At 44.4% G+C, this 18,965-nt stretch overlaps 1 protein-coding gene across 1 annotated transcript in view; it reads right to left on the reverse strand.

The window, feature by feature from the left end:
* The window catches only part of PTK7 (protein tyrosine kinase 7 (inactive)), a 107,090-nt gene that overhangs the window by 33,960 nt on the left and 54,165 nt on the right, over positions 1-18,965 (reverse strand). The gene's annotated exons all lie outside the window — the stretch shown is intronic.

Below are 18,965 nucleotides of genomic sequence, written 5' to 3' on the forward strand. Positions count from 1 at the left end.
TACTCTCCCAACTATGGCATTTACACAAGGGAAGTGGTCTTGCAGGAAAGAGCCCATCTAGAACATGTAAACAGAGCTGGAGCTTAAAGAAAGGACGAGCATCAACATTAAACTCCTCTCCAATCCACGCCACCTAGCTGTCTAGGTGTGGAGCACATTGCTGTAATGTGAAACCCACACAAAGGCATTCTATCCTAACTTGTAAATTCAGAATAGAATGATTTTATGTGGAAAGAAGAGTTTTATTGTTAAATATATACCTTAACAAGGCCCTGAAGTGCTTATGAGATGGGCACCACCTGGACACCAAAATTGAGATTTGCCAGACCTAACAGTAGGAGCTTTATTGCCTTAAGCTATAAAGACTAAGGCGCCATAGCGGGACTGTAAATGACTCTTATGTTTTACGGATCACAAAATCAAGAGTAGGGCCTCCCAGAATCCTCTGTTCACACATGCGGGAAATGTTACAAGGATCCGAAAGCTTGTTCAGATGACCCTGAGCAGTGAACCACAACTCCATTTTCCTCCTTCCCAAGATTATTTCAAAATTAATAACATGGGTTTTTCAAACTGGATTCCACCCCACCCCCCGACATACTAAATTAACTGGGATCCAATTCAGCAGCTTTGAATATGGGCTTTTGGTTTTAATTTACCCTGCTCTCACACCCACCCACCCACCCACCCACTGTTCAAAAAGAAGAAAGTCTTTGTGTGCATGCACACACATATTTTTAAAAAATATTTTAAACACATGCTTCCTAGGGATAATCACCTGGGGGAAAGAAATAAGTTAATTACAACTTTGAAACTGCCCAGTTTGGCTGGTATTATAGCTACTCCTTGGGTTAGCCATTGTTTTTGTTGTTTAGTCATGTCCAACTCTTTGTGACCCCATGGACCAGAGCATGCCAGGCACTCCTGTCTTCCACTGCCTCCTGCAATTTGGTCAAACTCATGTTCGTAGTTTCAAGAACACTGTCCAACCATCTTGTCCTCTGTTGTCCCCTTCTCCTAATGCCCTCAATCTTTCCCAAGATCAGGGTCTTTTCCAGGGAGTCTTCTCTTCTCATGAGGTGGCCAAAGTATTAGAGCCTCAGCAATTATCATTACAAAATTAGCATTAGCATTAGGTGAGCAATTAGCATTACACACAAAAAAGGCATTTTCAGAAATGGAAAATATTCTGCTCCATGTCATGGCCGCTGTGTTTAGTCCCAGCAAGATATTATATGATGGCGGTAGGGAGAGGCTTTGCTGTCAACATTACCAAATTTGTGTCCCAAATATCAAAAGAAGAAAACAAAGCAGGTATGGCTTAATATATGAGGGATGTATGAATGCTTCTTTAGGCTTCAAAATCCAAAAGGCTATACAGTCATACTTCATGTTACGTCCGGTTCAGGATGCGTCTTTTCGGGATACGGACGCGCCGAACCCGGAAGTCCTGGAATGGGTTACTTCCGGGTTCGGTGTACATGCATGTGCAGAAGCGCTAAATTGTGCTTTGTGCAGAAGCGCCGAATGATGTCACGCACCTGTGCAGACGTGGCGCTTCAGGATGCAGCCTTTTCATGTTGCGAACGGGCCTCTGGAACGGATCCTGTTCGCAACCAGAGGTACCACTGTATTTTATGAGGTAAGAAAAAGGAGGGGCATTGCTATGCGAAGCAGAAGGAGCTGGAGGAATTTGCCATTTTCTATGTTTGTGTGAATATCCCAAGCGTTCCCTGTTGCTTGAGTAGCACACGGGAGGACTCTGCCTCCGATAAGATTGCACAAAAGTATTTTTTAAAAAAGGTTTGAAAGATGAACAAAATCATGGCAGGTATGGGGGGAAATTGTTTCGCTGTTCACTACTGATGTCACAGGTCTAAGAAGATGGAAGCAATGGAAGCACTATTGGTAGTGATGGAGAGACACATTTTCCCCAGCAACAACATTTTGAGTGCTTGTGGGGAAAATGCTACTCCATGACTCTGTCTGGACGCATGACTGTGCCAACTTAAGGGAAAAGGAAAGGTGTGTGTTTTTTGATTTTTTTTTTAATCCCTCTGCAAAAAAAAATTATTGCACAAAATTGAGAAACTGAAAATGGCAGGGTAGGGGTTGTTAGCCTTCGTTACATTAAAGTGTGTTTCAGCCATCCTTTGAACTTGAAAAAGATGGATCAAGAGGCTAGACCTGTGGGTTGTAAAAGGAAGAAGGAGGGGAAAAGGCTAAGAAGTGCCATTCTACAGCAGCCTGAACCCAAAAACCCTTGCCTGGTCTTCAAGCTGCTAGCTCTGCAAATTCCAAAGCTTTGCTCCAACTGGGGTTCATCCTTTTGCGGCTACCTGGAATGGTCTACCCTGAAGCTCATGTGTTTCAAAATTTTCAAAGGAGGGTCGCAGAAGTGAGGGAAGGGGTGACATTTCCGCACATAAACGCCCTTTGAAGAAAGCTTACTGAAAGTCGGTGCTTTGATCTGGCCAATAAACAGATATAAAACAGGAATGGGCATAGCCCATGGGCTCTTTCCTTCAGATGCTGCAGTAAAAATCTGTACTGGAAGCCTGCAGGGGAGCTCCACCTAGCAGATGTTTCCAAGGCAAATAAAAGCTGAAGGGTTTCTTTGTGCCCTTCCGCAGATACGCAAGATGCAGGTCACAAGCCCCACACAACATGCACCCAGGCAGGTAAACAGATAATGCACACAATCTATCTAGGTTTCCTGTCCTGGGAAATTTTTAAAAGTGGTCAGACGCTTTACTTTTTTACCTGGGGCAGGTGGGCGGGGAGGAACCTGTGGCCCTCCAGATGTTGTTGGACCTCAGGGGACATGCTCAGGGACGATGGGAATTGTAGTCCACCAACATCTGGAGAACCATCTATTTGCTGCATGAAGAAGTGATTTCTATTATCTGTCCTGAATCTTCCGACACTCAGCATCATTAGATGGCTATGAGTTCTAGTGCTATGGGGGGACGGACAGACTTTTCTCTATTCTGTTTCCTCTATTCCACACATAATTTTATAAACTTCTACTGCCATGTCACCTCTTAACATGTCCTTCCTCTAAGTCCATGTTTCCCAAACTTGGGTCTCCAGCTGTTTTTCGGACTGCAATTTTGTAGCCCCCAAACACCTGGAGACTCAAGTTTGGGAAAGCCTCCTCTAAGCTAAAAAGTCCCAAAGTTGATGTGACATTGAGTAACTGCATGCAGCCTCTAATCTCCCCTCTTCCCAGAGCAGGCCAGGTCTGATTTCAGAGACCTGCCAGCAATCCTAATTGAGGCTTCACATCCATGAGCAACAGTTCATTTCAGTCTTTTCCTGTGTGTCCCTATTCAGAGAGCGTCTGCAAACATGTTGAGTTATGCAGAAACTCAGCAGCAGATTTCTGAGTTTACACCCCTATGCAGAACGGAGCCCTACCGAGATGCGAGAACTAACTTGATAATTGCTTTTATAATAATACTAGCGCTAATACCTACAGTCAGAGAGTCTGTGTGACAGTTAACAGTGGCGTTAAATTTAAGCAGTTGTTACTTGGTGATGCAAATGGCGTCTTTCTTAGTCAGCAGAACAGCCTGAGGTGCTATGAGTGGCCTATGTTGTGCTCTCTCCTCCACCCCCCCTCCAGGAAGGAAGGAAGGAGGGTTTCAACTGCATCAATGAGTAACTGCAGCTGGAATGGGGCAATGGAAAAAGATCAATGAATGTCAGGAAGCAGAGGTTGAATGGTTGCTACCTCATCCAACAACCACCTGGGACTTCTGGGTCACACTGCCGACAGAGAGCAAGTTGGGTCACGTGGCCGGTCCTGAGGACACATGTCTATCGACGACGCCACGGTGGGAATTGGTCCGCCGTGAGTGAACCTAGCAGCAGAAGAATCAGGCTAGCTTCCTACCTCTCGGAGATTTCACAATTAGCGCTCTGAAGCCTGCGCCTACAAATAGCTGCACATTTTTTGCGCTCCTCAGGTTACAAGCTGGCCATAGAAAGGCAAACAAAGGGTAATTCAACAGTTGCTGCTCTCCATCTGATGCCGTCCCCAGGAATGAGCTCTCACAACGTGGAACATGGCCAAGGCAGCTTGGTATTTCAGGGTCAGTCTGATACGAGACAGATGCTGAGAGGCTTAGGCATTTTTTTATTTTAAAAAAGTGTCATTTTTACTGAGGAAAACTGCAGACAAAATGCTGCCGCTGTCCTGCAGCTTTATTTATTTATTTACCGCACTTGTAATGTTTATCGCCCGCTCTTCATAGCCAAAGCAATCCCCAGGGCATGTGATTATATTTACAACCAATGCAAAAATAAATATTAAACCAAAATCAGCCGAACACAAAAAAAACCCAACCCCCGGGACTTACAACAATTCAGCAGAGAGGCTTCATAGATCGCTAGCAGATCCGTTTTTGAACACCAAGGACCTGAAGTTCTAAAGGATTTCACATGTGGCCTTCTGCCACTGAATTATGAAGCTTTCACAGCCATCATCCACTCAAAATCATATTGTATATATGTGTGTGGCAGTTGCGTACTTTGATGCTGATGAAAACGCTTGTGAAAAAATATACCCTTTTTTGACTCAGCCGTGGTTGAATGTCATCACCTTGTACTGTACTGAAATGACACCACTACTTGGACAATTAATTTACTTGAGAAATTCCACGGATGACTTGCAACCCTGCCATTAGCTTCTATGGTCTTCATATTCCTTTGCATGCTGGTTATATATGACCAAATTCTTTTCAACAATACCCCTGCTGTTATCAGAGCTGCTACTCTGCAATTAAAATATTTGCTCTGTTCTGTTAAGACTTCTGTGCCTATTCCCCCTCTCCCCACAGACCACATAAATGTCCAGGTAATAAAGGCCATTATAGGTCCAGTCATTCTGTGACGTAACCCATGTTCCTGCAAACTGCACTGTAGGTTTTCTCATCGTCCCAACGCACAGTTTTATATCTCTGGTTATCCAGCAACAGATGTTAGTATAATCATGGCTCCCCCTCTACATGAACTGAATTCAGGAGCCTCTAAGTTTTGTTTATACTTCCCAAGACACAGGGTCAGTTTATTCCCCAGCACAGATGAAAAATGAAGCAAAAAGGAGTTTGCATTATTTTAGTCAGTGTCACCAGGTGTAAGGTCTTCTAGGTTTGTTTATTAGTTCTCCCATGACTTACACTTAGCTTTTTAAATTCTGAGATGTCTGTTCACAGAGGGTGTGTGTGTGTGTGTTATTTAAGTCCCAATGCATTCCAACAGAAGGCTTTTAATGCTGGTTAATTTACGCAACTGCGCGGCTCTAGGGAAGGGCCATAGTTCAGCAGAACAGCATCTACCTTGCATACAGAAGGCGAATCTCTCTCATTTCCAGGAAACCTGGGGCAGACACTACCCATGAGAGTAGACACACTGAGATAGCTGGACCAATGGTTCCTTATGTTCATGTGACCTTAAGGTAAGCAGCTGTCAGGGACGGGCTAGGCAAAGAGGAGTGGTGGGAGGCACCAGCTGGGGAACCCCCAAAGGAAACCCCAGAGGAAGAAGGCTCAGAGCCAGGGGATCAGTGGTGGGATACCGAGGAGAGGTCAGAGGGAGAGGATTGGGAGGAAGGACTTGATGCTGACGGGGCAACAGGGTTTAGTGAGCAGGAGGAACCTGTGACAGGGAGCAGTTCAGACACTGCGGCTGAAGCAGAGGAGGGGGACTGAGAGACTGCTGATGAATCCGGGGAATCTCCCTCTCCTGCTGCGACAAGCTCCCCTCCCTGCTGGTCTCTAAGAATGTGCAGGATAATAAGGATAAGGAGGAGGACAGAGCAGAGGACAGAGGTGGGCAGAGGCAGTTTGAGACTGCTTGGGAAACATCCAGAAGAGGAGGGGCCTTAGAAAGAGTTGAAGGCAGGGAACTGCTCCATAGGGGCAAGACCAGGGGTCAGCAAACTGTTTCAGCAGGGGGCTGAAACTGTCCCTCAGACCTTATGGGGGGGGGGTCAGACTAATATTTTTTTTTTTTGGAGGGGTGAAGGAATTCCTATGCCCCACAGATAACCCAGAGATGCATTTTAAATAAAAGGACACATTCTACTCATGTAAAAACACGCCGATTCCTGGACTGTCGGCAGGCTGGATTTAGAAGGCGACTGGGCCGGCCCCTGGCCTTAGTTTACCCATGAGCAAGACCTTCTGGGACGTGTTCCTGAGTTGTATGCCATTTCCTTGGATAGTTACTTTCACTGACAGCGGACCCCTGCGTCTTTCATGCTGACCTGAGCCTGGCTCCAGCCCCGACAGCAGCTTATGGCATGCACGGCTTACACTCCCATGTGGTAAAGGGCTTGGTGAAACCTAAATGGTATTTCCACAACTGCACATCACCGCAAGGGCACACATTAGGCCAGATCCCCAAGGCCACAACTGAAACCAGTCATGACCAACTCCCCTTTTCCTCGCTCACTTTGTCTTTTTCCAACTCTCTCCCATTCCATCTGCCTTATACTTTCCTCTCTCCCTCCCTGCCTAGAGACACCCGGAAGAGCATCTAACATTGCTGCTGGGATCTATGCAAGAAAATCCACAGGCGCATTACAATTTAGATGGTGAAAAGAAACGAAAAATCTGGTACGGTAGGTGAAGCCCAAACAGCTAGGTGCCAGAGAGCTACTCATCAGGTGTTCTGTATCTCTGCATTGCTGCTAATGCTTCCTTTACAATGCTGGTCACACTTTCATTTTTGAAACACTAGGGAACCAGAGTTCAGCTGCAGTCAGCTAACATGTGCCAGTCTCAGAGTGCTCTTGCCATTAATTCATCAGGAAAGGACACAGGCACACGCCAAAGGTCACTTCCCTAGCTAACCTGATCAGCTCTACAGTCAGAAGTGAACATTTGCAGAAATCCAGAAAAAAACAAAACTGGGCGGTACTTGTTGAAATTTGAACACATAAACATTCACTCAATTTAGCTGAACTGTTAGATGTGTTGGAAGGAGATTCACCTTGTTTTCAAGCCAAGCCTAATGAAAGCTGCATGTAACAACAACAACAACAACAACAACAACAACAACAACAACAACAACAACAACAGCTGTAAAACTGACTGTTCTTTTGAGTCTTCACCCTTTTCTGAGATCTCTGCTATTATACTACCTGCCAAGACAATGACTATGATGCTCTGAGACTTTCCCAACCAAGATGGCAGTCTAGTCTCTCCTTAAAGAGAGCAGTTTAAAATGTCTCAAAAGGTCTAGATGAATTACTATTGTTATTTACTTACACCTCGCACACCTGATTGGGTTGCCCCAGCCACTCTAGGTGGTTCCACTAGAATACAAAGTCTGAGTATACCAGATCCATTTTATTAAGACAATACAAATCACACTCTTGCCATCAAACACTTGGCAAAAGAGACACAACCCCTCCTCCTCCCTGACTCCCACCTCGCATTATCACAAGGATCTACTCTTAATAAAATCCTCAACCCCTAAATCATGTTGAGTCCATCCTTTCGCTTTCAGGTCAACTGAATTATGTACCCATCACCTTTTAAGGATGAAGGTAACATTTAAAAGGTGGGAGGGGGGGAAGAGATGGTTAGATATTTGCAGTCAAGACATCATGCAACTCAACTTTCCACAACTCCAGCATCTCTTCCTAGGTCAGGACCAACCTCCCAGACCTCCCTGGATCAGGCTGCAATTTAGTCTTTAAAGCTACATGTACTTGAAAGTAAGTTACCTGGGACGCGAGTGGTGCTGTGGTCTAAATCACTGAGCCTTTTGAGCTTGCTGATCAGAATGTTGGCGGTTCGAATCCCCGCGACGGGGTGAGCTCCCGTTGCTCGGTCCCAGCTCCTGCCAACCTAGCAGTTCAAAGCACGCCAGTGCAAGTAGATAAATAGGTACCGCTCCGGTGGGAAGGGAAACGGCGTTTCCATGCACTCTGGTTTCCATCACGGTGTTCCGTTGCACCAGAAGCGGTTTAGTCATGCTGGCCACATGACCTGGAAAGCTGTCTGTGGACAAACACTGGCTCCCTTGGCCTGAAAGCGAGATGAGCACCGCAACCCCATAGTCGCCTTTGACTGGTCTTAACTGTCCAGGGGTCCTTTACCTTTTTTACCTTTTACAAGGGACACAGAGGAACTTACTTCCAAGTACATGCATAGGATTTCACTGATACCGTTTTCTTTAATAGGACATAGCTGCCAAGTCTCCCGTATTCCCCGGGAAATCCCCGTTTTTCCAGCTGTTCCTAGCTGAAAAAACGGATTTTTTTTGTTTTTCCCCAGTTTATTCTGGCACGGCGGCCATTTTGGAACTGGGCGGAGCATGCTCAGAAGCGACTTTTGATGCTGCTCTGCCCCGTTCCAAAATGGCTGCAGTGCGACTTCTGGCGTGGTGGCCATTTTGGAACTGGGCAAAGCAGCATCAAAAGTCACTTCTGAGCATGCTCTGCCCAGTTCCAAAATGGCAGCAGCGCTACTTCCGGTCTGGTCCCTTATTTCTCTGACAGCAACTTGGCAGGTATGTAATAGGGAGGAAAGGAGGAAGGGCACACAGTATTTAGTGGGCATCAAATCTGGGCAGCCAGAAGACTTTGTAGCCCTAGTCCTTGCCAGAAGAAGGATTCCCCAGCATCAACCCAAGTCACTGGTTGTGGGAGAAGTGGAGCGAGATAAAGTGACCCATACATTTTATGGGCACCTCCGGCATGGAATAATCTTAATACAAGCTCTCCAGACAATGAACAAGCCAAGTCACATGCCAACCCTTGCCCTTTCACCTTCCACTCCCCATCCTCAAATCCCAGATTGCTAGTCAGCGTTCCTTGAGATTAATTCCGCCCCCCCCCCAATCTAAAGACAGGTCTAATTCTCTCATCCTGGTGAGAGAGGAATGCCAGAGGCAGTTTCCCTCATCAGCTGCTTCACACCCATAATAATGACTTATAAGGATGCCCTGCTTATCCATCAATTCATGGCAGCTGCTGCCTACACAACAAAGGCCGACTAAGTATCTCAAGGCTACACAGCAAAGGGAAACACATGTTCCTATATTAAGATGCGTACGTGAAATTAGCAATGCTGCATATCAATTTCACTGCAAATTTTAACACACCAAATGTTTGCCATCTAATACACCAAGGCAGATTAAAAATAAAGGCCGATAAACATGATAGGGGTACTACATGTGTTTCTTCCTGCGCTCCCAAGCTATTGGCAATAAAGCACATTGACTCTACTATTTAACCATGCAGGCATCTTATTATTAGATTTCTCTCATAGGTAACTTATATTAAAATAGCTTGGCATATGCTTCCCATGTATATTTCATATCTCTTTTAATCAAGACTTCTATGTTATATTTTATTACTTTTTAACCACGAAGGCATCCCAACAGATTAGTTTGTGCCTTCTCTTATATGCGACACACATTACATTAAAATAGCTTAGCATATGCTTTCCATGTATATTTCATCTCTCTTTTAATCAACCCTTGTATATTATATGTTATGATTTCTATTTCAGCATGCAGGCCTCTTATTTGTGTCTTCTCTCATATGTGACATGCACATTACATTAAAATAACTTAGCATACATTTCATTCTCTCTTTCAATCAACACTTGTACATTCTTCTATTATAAATGTGTGTGTTCTGTCTGTCTGTCTGTCATCTATGTATCTGCTGGATTTTCTGGGCAAGACTCCATTCGCATAAAAGATAAATTTAAAAGTGTTGTGGGTACTTTTCACATTTAACATACACAGAGGAGAGAAACTGTCCAATTTCAAAACGATATAAGAGAGCACAAGTTAAAATTAGTTTCAACTTTGAAATCACGAGAAAGGCTGGGAAATAATAAGGTCTGAAAGCAAGATGTGCACAGCTCTCGCTTGACTTTTTCTCATCAGCAAATCACCATGGAAACATATTTTCAAGCTCAACTTCACAACAACTACCGTACTTTTTTCTTTTTTAATCAACCTTCGTGGTGTTTCTTAGTAGCACAGAAAGTTCACTGGGAGCCAGAAATAATGCTCACCAATACTATACTATCTCAAGTTTCGTTTGAGAACACTGCGATTCCTCTGGGGCTCATCAGCAATTTCTTAATGAGATGATTAGCAAAGGCAGGTAAGTCTCTAAAAGACAGCTTGTCCGTTTCTACCAAACTTCCTCTGCTTATGTGCAGCTTTGCAGGAAAGAGTGGTGAGCTATTATCTCATTTCCAGGAACAGCAAGACCCATCAGCCCCTGGCCATAAAACTGAGCTTCATCCAAGAACATGGCTCTGAACCTTCTGCAGATATACACAGCCCTCTTGCTAAAGAAGATAAAAGAACGTAGTCTGAAGGCACATCAAGTTCAGCCTCCTGTTCTCCAAGAGATCAACCAGATGCCTCTGGGAAGCCTGCAAGCAAGACCTGACCATAGGACCTCTTTCCTCGCTTGTGATCCACAGGCAGCTGGCATTCAACTTCACAGAAAGAGTTTGCCAAAGGAAGTTTGAAAGCCACTGATCTACAGCAAAGGAAAGAGAAAACAAATTCTGTAATGCTTTGCAGGGAAGCATGTTAGTTGCAGAGGCAGCATCTCAAGCGGTAACTTCCAAGGAGATCTGCAAGGACAGAAGGTTCCCATGACAAACACACAGACCATCAGTGAGCCGCGCAGGGAATATCGCTTAAATGTCTTTTTAGGCTTCACAGAACATTTTCTGGCGACGGTGTAAAGAGGCAGAGGGGAGGCAGACTTCTAAAGGCAGCAGCCTTTGCACACACACAGCTTCCCCTCAACGGAGAGAGGGGAACAGCCCTTTCTCTGCTTGTTGGAAGCAAGGGAAAGGCGGTTGCAAGCGCTCGTTTCCTGCCCTACGACAAATTACACCAAGTTCAGCAAGACAGAACGCTGCTTGTGTTCACCCTGCTTACATAAGCAATGAAGTGTGCAACCTTCTAAAATAAGCAGTTTTCTTCCGCGCCCCATCTCTGAACGAAACCATTGCCCCTTGTATGCCGTTCCTTGGGGCAGGGGGCTGTTTGCTCAATCCCACCGCCTCAAATGCAGCTCGGCAAGCGAAATACATCTAATGCATTGATATTACGCATACGAGAGAGATTGGTACAGAAAGCTGACCAGGTGCTAACCCCGAAACTGCATGGCAACAAGAATAAATCTGGGGAGGGGGGAATAAATGCAGCACTCTAGCATTTTGTGAGAATGCACACTTGGATTTAGATCGCTGGTTAGGAAAAATACGAGGGGACTCGAGCTGTGTTCATATCTATGCCATCTATTGCCAGGGCGGATGTCAGGAACAGGTCAGCAATAACTCACAAGGTGTCAGTGAAATTAACTAAGACCTCTGGGTACAGGGCGGAATATAAATTCAGTAAATAAATAAAAGTAATCATAACTCTTTATTCGGACAAACTGAACAGCCCAGGACTAGTGATTACAGCAACTCTTCCTGGTAGTAGGTCTTGCCCCAAGGAGGCAGTTGCAAGGACTGAAGGTCCCTGCTTTCCCCCAGCTCTCCAAGTCTCCCCTGGTTCCTTCCCAAGCAATCTGAGGCTCCTTCATATTGCCTGTCTTTGCTCCGCCCTGTTCATTCCGCTCCATGTTCTGGGGACCAGGGGATAGGGGAGCTGGTTGAGCAGGAGACCCCCTGGTTTCTTCAGCAGCTTGCCTGATCTCTGCCTCTTGGCTCCCTTCCACCCCAGCCTCCATTTCTGCCTCTGGTTCTGGACTGTCCTCTTCTTCCTGCTCACTAAACCCCTGTTACCACTTCAGCTTCCATCTTCCAACACCTCCCCCCCCAATCTGCTCCCTCTTCTCCCTCTGACCACTCACCGCCATCCCACCGCCAATCCCTTGGTTCTGAGCCTTCTTCCTTTCGGGATTCCCCTGGGGGGTTCCCCAGCTGGTGCCCCCCACCATTCCTCTACATCCAGCCAGTCCAATGATATCTACATCACTTAGATGTTAACAGGGGGCCATTCTTGGTGCATGTTTTGTGAAAGGCATTGCGTTCGGAGATTTATCTGTCTGTTTTCTTAAAGTTTACATGCTGTTTGTTGAAAACAAACCAACCCCAGTGTGGTTTACAAAAAGAATAAAACAATAAACTTACCAGTGGAAACAGCCATTTAAAACGTTCCAAAAGTAATTTTGAAAAGTGATAAGCTAAAAACCAGATTAAAAATACAAGTCAACATTCCACGTAACTGGGTAGGCTTGCTTAACACACACACACACACACACACACACACGTTAGAAATTTCTTATGAATTTACAATAATCTCGAATCTCACTAGTTCACCTTGCAAAGCAGACCTGGGAAATTTAAGAGTGTGGCTGAAAGTCTTAGTTACAGGTAGGTAGCCATGTTGGTCTGAGTCGAAACAAAATAAAAAAATTCCTTCAGTAGCACCTTAAAGACCAACTAAGTTTTTATTTTGGTATGAGCTTTCGTGTGCATGCACACTTGATCAGATTCTGTTTCAGTGTATCTGATGAAGTGTGCATGCACACGAAAGCTCATACCAAAATAAAAACTTAGTTGGTCTTTAAGGTGCTACTGAAGGAATTTTTTTATTTTGAAAGTCTTTTTTGTTGTTGTTGTTGTTGTTGTTGTTGTTGTTGTTGTTGTTGTTGTTGTTGTTATACCGTCCAATAGCCGGGGGTCTCAGGGCGGTTCACTGAATAAAATCAAGATATAAAACCACAAAATACTTAATAAAAAGAAAAACAACAACCCAATAGCCCCCTCCCAAAAAAAACACATTTTAAAAGGGTATAGAATGTAAATTGGATCAACCAAAGGCCTGGTTAAAAAGGAACGTTTTTGTCTGGCGTCTAAAGGTATGTGATGAAGGCGCCAGGCGAACTTCCCTGGGGAGAGCATTCCACAGACGGGGAGCCACTGCAGAGAAGGCCCTGTTCTCACATTGCCAGCATCCGGACCCCTTGAGGAGGCGGCACACAAAGGAGAGCCTCCGAAGACGATCTCAGATCTTACATTTGTGTGTTTATAAACTACAGGGCAAACTTGAAAGCTGTTCTGGTTTCAGCCGAAAAGATCACACACAAAACCCGGTGATTTGCATTGATTAGAGCTCCATTGTACTTCGTGACCAAAAATAGAGGTCAGCCACTACAGTGCCGTCAGCAGCAACTGCTAAAGAAGGCCTACTTGAAGTGTGAGACTGTCTGCATTTTATTCTTTCTCCCAAGCACAGGTGGCACGGAGACTCAGCACTTCAGTTTGGTTCCTATACAAGCCCATTAAAACTAAAAAGCAAACAGTAATAAATAAATAAACAGTTGCGATTTGAGTGCTTTTGCCCTAAGATGTACTTAAAATAAATTGAATAAAATAACTTTGAAGTTTTCCACAGCCGCTGCCTATCGTGATTACCTCAGTAGTCAAATAACTGCGTGCAAAAAATATAATTTCGTCTTCACGTCCTCTCTCTGTCTCTCCCTCTTCCTTTTGAAGAACACTGCTTTTACTGGAGCGCAAAGCTTTCTGATTGTTCTAGTAGGCAACTTTTTAATCAAGGCGAGTAGGTGAGGTGAGGTGCGTTTGCGAGGGAAGGGGGAATTAACAAGCTGCATTTGTTTATAGAGCGGCAAAACTAAGATTGTAAAGCCTAGCGCTCTCCCCGCAAATGGGGAAAGCTACACACCCAACTGATTCAGTATGTGTATCTCTACTGAAGGTAATAAGGAGATTGCGGAAGGAATTCAATACAGCGCTAAGGAGATCATTGCTTGTGGTTTGTTTGGCGGGAAACAAATCACAAACCTGGATTCAGAGACAGTGCTAAGCCAAACCATGCCTTGATTCTTGGCGGTGCGGCATGGGCAGAGCAAAGCACCTGCAATTTTATCCCCATGCCCATTCACCTCCAAACCATAGGGTAGCTTAACTATGGTTTAAAGCAATGTGCAAACCAGGCCACTGTCACTTCTAATTAAAATAAGGTAAAATATGTTGTTACGAATGCATTCTTTAAAAGAGAAGCCACAAACCTGTCACCATATGAACTGCCATATTGATAAAAACCGATCCAGGCTTAGTAATCCCATACAGTGCTCGAAACTCCCATTGTTCTAGGCGCATTTTGCAACATTTCATTAATGCGGGCAGTTTCTGAGCTCTGGGCGTAGTGCTGCGCCTAAGATTTCAGATTAAAACTGCAGAGTGGAAGGAAAGGAGGACCTTTTTCTGCCTTCCAACTTCCAATCACTCTCTGAAGACTGGAGAAGAGACCCTCTTAAGAATATTGGGGAGATAGGCAGGGGAAGGACTAGACCATGTGAAAAATGGACATATTTTAGCTGCAGTTCATTCATTTTCAGCTTTGCATTCTTGTTATTAAAAAAGTGTGTCTAGACATCCTGTTGTTGTGCCCATAATCTAGGTTTAAGGTGCCATATAACTCCTAGCTTTCATATGTCAGTTTTTAACACTGATCGGATATCATTGCCACATACATAATCCAATGAACGTCAAATGCATTTTGACTTAACTAATCTTTTCCAATGGTTTCTGTCATATTTAAATGAGCCTAGGTTCAGGGGGTCGGAATATTAAGCATTGTTTGTGGATTTGAAGTACCACATTATTATTATTATTATTATTATTATTATTATTATTATTATTATTATTATTATTATCTATCCTCCAGTGATTTCATTACTTGGATTTCATAAGAACTGGGAGTCGGGAAAGCCACAACCTGGTTGAACCACGAGATTTCCCATAGAGTCTGTTCTGCTGAAAACAAAAACGCAGTTGAACAGCATACATATTAAAAAGTTTAGCTGCAAATGGCTCCCTCAACACGCCCCAGGGCAGCAATCAGTGTCTGGTCTGGAGACTTACTCTGGGCACAGAAGCATGGCTGCATTTTGGTTAAGGGACACACCAAACCAATTTACAAAATATGCCGGGGGTCATTTGCTTCATTTGAATCTGTGCATAATCTAACAAGATAAAAAGCAGCCTCTTCATAAGGATGAAAATTACATCTGCCGACTGCTTCTCTGCATTCTATGCAAGGACACGAACCACAAAGTATTCCCAATTTTCAGCATTATAGCGATTTTGGGTTGCTAGCAATAACAAGTCAAAATGAACGACATATGTACCAGGATTCTGCAATGCTCACTTTAAGATGGAAGTACTTAAAATTGTGAATAATTTCAGGCTTTCCGTTCTCAGGGCTGGAGCAAAATGCAACTTTAGTTCTATTAGTGAGAGGCTCAGCTTTTAGCAAATTTACAACTGGGATTTTCACAACTTAAGGTTATGAAAAATAAATATATAAACCTCAAGAAGTGTGCAAATCCAGCATTTTTTGTCCCATCAAGAACCCCGGTGTGGGACTGCAGCCAGGGCGGCAAGGGCATTCCACAGCCATGACTATGCACGGAACAAAGCCAATTTAAACAAACACTTCGACTCCTGGCCAGCTCCCTGCTACAGAAACCCACTCCAATGTATTCTGGCCCCCTACATGTGCAAGCCTCTGTTCTAGGGGCTGCTCCACTTCAACAGAGTGCCTGCTGCAAAGGCCATGGGAATCTCTGCAATGTGTTGTTTTTTCTCTCTCTCTCTTTTTTTGTCTCAAAATTGTTAACTTCAAAACTGGGCCGATCAAGTGATCTTTCAGCATTTAAATTGCTAGCTCTGGGTTGGTTTTTTACCTGTGTTGTGGTTTATCAGGCCTAAGCACATTCATGCATTATATTCCCCCCCCCCAGCTAATTTCTCCAACTCCAAGGTAGAACGAAAGAAGAGATTCTCAAAGAGGTGAAGATGCCTCTCGCGTTCCGGCAGAACGTAAGCCCGAGGGGGGGGGTTACACTCTCCCTACACAAACCTTCCTGGCCACTAAGGGTTTTTTGAGGGGGACAGGCGGGGCGTTAAATAAAAACCCTTTTATTCAGGAAACCCCTTTGTAATCTAGACTGAGGACATGCTATTGAGTGCACTCACTTTTACTGTTCCAGTTGCATTATTCTAAATTGAATTTTCGTATCATCTGACTTACTCTAAATCGGGGGTCCCCAACTGGGATGCGAGGACTTCACTCGTGGGGATGCCTGCATTAAACATCCATATTTATTTTTAGTTACATTTTATTGCTTCCTTTATTTCTTATAAAACCATGTTACCATTTCAATTCTATGAACCAGGATCAATCCCAGTTCTAGCCAGTTATGTTCAGCCTGCTGCCTTCCATGTGCTCCCATCCCTATTCATAGGTGCTGTAGGGACACGGGTGGCGTTGTGGTCTAAACCACTGAGCCTCTTGGGCTTTCCAATCAGAAGGTCGGCGGTTCAAATCCCCACAAGGGATGAGCTCCTGTTGCATGGTCCCAGCTCCTGGTAACCTAGCAGTTCGAAAGCACACCAGTGCAAGTAGATAAACAGGTACCACTGTGGTGGGAAGGTAAACGGCGTTTTCGTGTGCTCTGGTTTCCTTCATGGTGTCCCGCTGCGCCAGAAGCGGTTTAGTCCTGCTGGCCGCATGACCTGGAAAGCTGTCTGTGGGCAAACGCCATCTCCCTCAGCCTGAAAGCAAGACGAGCGCCACAACCCCAGAGTCGCCTTTGACTGGAGTTAACTGTCCAGGGGTCCTTTACCTCATAGGTGCTGCAGGAAACCTGGGTGTCAAAACTTCCAGCTTTCCACCACGCTTAATCAAAACTTCCTCAAGCCTCCCAGATGATGTCCACTCCATTCTTATACCACCCATTCTAATACGCCCCCCCCTTAAAGAGAGTACAGTGGTACCTCAACTTACAAAGGTGATCCGTTCCGCAGTGCTCTTTGTAAGCATAAACCTTCAGATGTTGAAGCGTCCATTTTGCACATGCGCAAAGCGCGATTTTGTGCTTTGCGCATATCGCGCGCGCCGCTTCTGCGCAGGCGCAGAACGCACGCGCGGCGAAAATACTTCTGGGTTTGCCGACTTCGTAAGTCAAAACCTTCGGCAGTCGAGGCATTCGGATGTCGAGGTACCACTGTATGTCAAATGGCACATACACGGCTATTGCCCAGCTGCTATCTCTGATATTTTGAATTGCTATGAGTTTGCATTGAATTTTATTGTTTGATGAATTTGGCTGGGTTTTTTGTTTTGTTGCTTGAATAATAATAATAATAATAATAATAATAATAATAATATATACCCTACCCATCTAGCTGGATTTCCCCCAGCCACTCTGGGCAGCTTGCAACACATGAAAAATTGTAAAACATTAGACCTTAAAAACTCCCCAAAACAGTGTTGCTTTCAGGTGTCTTCTAAAAGTCAGGTAGTTGTGTACCACCTAACTACCGTATAATACTCTCTAGGTGCCTCAAAAGCATACAATGCAAAAAAATAAAATAAAAATCAGTTAAAACTTTTAAAAGGAAACATCCATTAAAATGCCTGCTGGGGGGTGGGGGTGGGGAGTCTTCAGTAGGGACTGACTCCAACTGAAAAGGACTTCCATAAAATTGGGTCCACAATATTAAATACACAGCTAACAGCGTTAACCGCAACTAGAACAGTTCAAAATATTTTAATTAGTTTCAGACTCTCACAACATCCTCTGCAAGCTATTCCGAGCAAGAGACAAAGAGAGGGAAGAATGAAGATGAAATACAAGAAACAAAGCACTTGTGGAGCCTTAAAAACTAACCCGTTTAATATGGTGTCGTTTAATATCCCTGAGGATAACAACTTCATGTATCTGATGATGCGAACTGGTGTTCACAAAATCTTATTCCATAATAAAGCTGGGCTCCTTGTTGTTTATGCTGCAACAGACTAACATAGCTACCCCTCTGGAAAATGAAATACAGTACAAGGACACTTAAATAATATCAACTACAGTGGTGCCTCGCTAGACGAAATTAATTCGTTCCACAGGTCTTTTCTTATAGCGAAAAATTCGTCTAGCGAATCCCATAGGAATGCACTGAATTTTTTTCGACCCTTTTTTTGCCCATAGGAATGCATTAATTGAATTTCAATGCATTCCTATGGGAAACCGCAATTCACTAGATGAATTTTTCGTAAAACGCATTCGTCTAGCGAGGCAAGCTCCGCTCGAAAAATCCTTTTGTTAAGCGGAAATTTCGTTAAGCAGGGCATTCGTTAAGCGAGGCACCACTGTATATAGGTTGGTCTAGTGCAGGCATCCCCAAACTTCGGCCCTCCAGATGTTTTGGACTACGATTCCCATCTTCCCCGACCACTGGTCCTGTTAGCTAGGGATCATGGGCGTTGTAGGCCAAAACATCTGGAGGGCCGAAGTTTGGGGATGCCTGGTCTAGTGAGCCAAGGAAATCAGCGATATTCGTTCTCAGGTGTGTTACTTTTCCAGAGTGACTAGTTTGAATAAGAGTCACAGTTTGCTTTACATCTGCTGGACTATTCTGTGATCAGAACATTATGGGCACTTCCAACTTAAATGCATTAAAAATGGTGCCTAAATATCAACCTGTAAGTCTGTCTGTCTCTCTCCTTAGTTGAGTGCAGATTACTAAGGTTAATGGAGTTACTCCATTTGGTTGACAGGACACCATCTTCCATGCTATCAGCAAACCCCTGAACTGTTGCAGCAAAGTCTTCTCATGCCAGGAAGGGCCAAGGTGGTAGAGCTCAAATTGGGCTCTGACCAAACAGCTCACATCTTGAAGCAATTGGGGGGGGGGGAGAGAATTGTCTCAGCAACTTCCTTGCAGACATAGCTGGAGAATGCAGCCTTGACCACAAAAGACAGTCCACCTTCAACACCCCCGCTGTCTTCGCAGCCACATCTCTTATCTATAACGTTTCTTAGGAGGAGGCAGCCCATAATGATGCAGTGCTAAAGGAAAGAATCCATTGGTATATAAAATATTAGCGCTGAACTAATATTATACTGATATTAGTGTGGGAACTTCATCTAC

This window comes from Zootoca vivipara, chromosome 3, assembly GCF_965207765.1.
Source record: "Zootoca vivipara chromosome 3, rZooViv2.hap1.1, whole genome shotgun sequence".
NCBI lineage: Eukaryota > Metazoa > Chordata > Lepidosauria > Squamata > Lacertidae > Zootoca > Zootoca vivipara.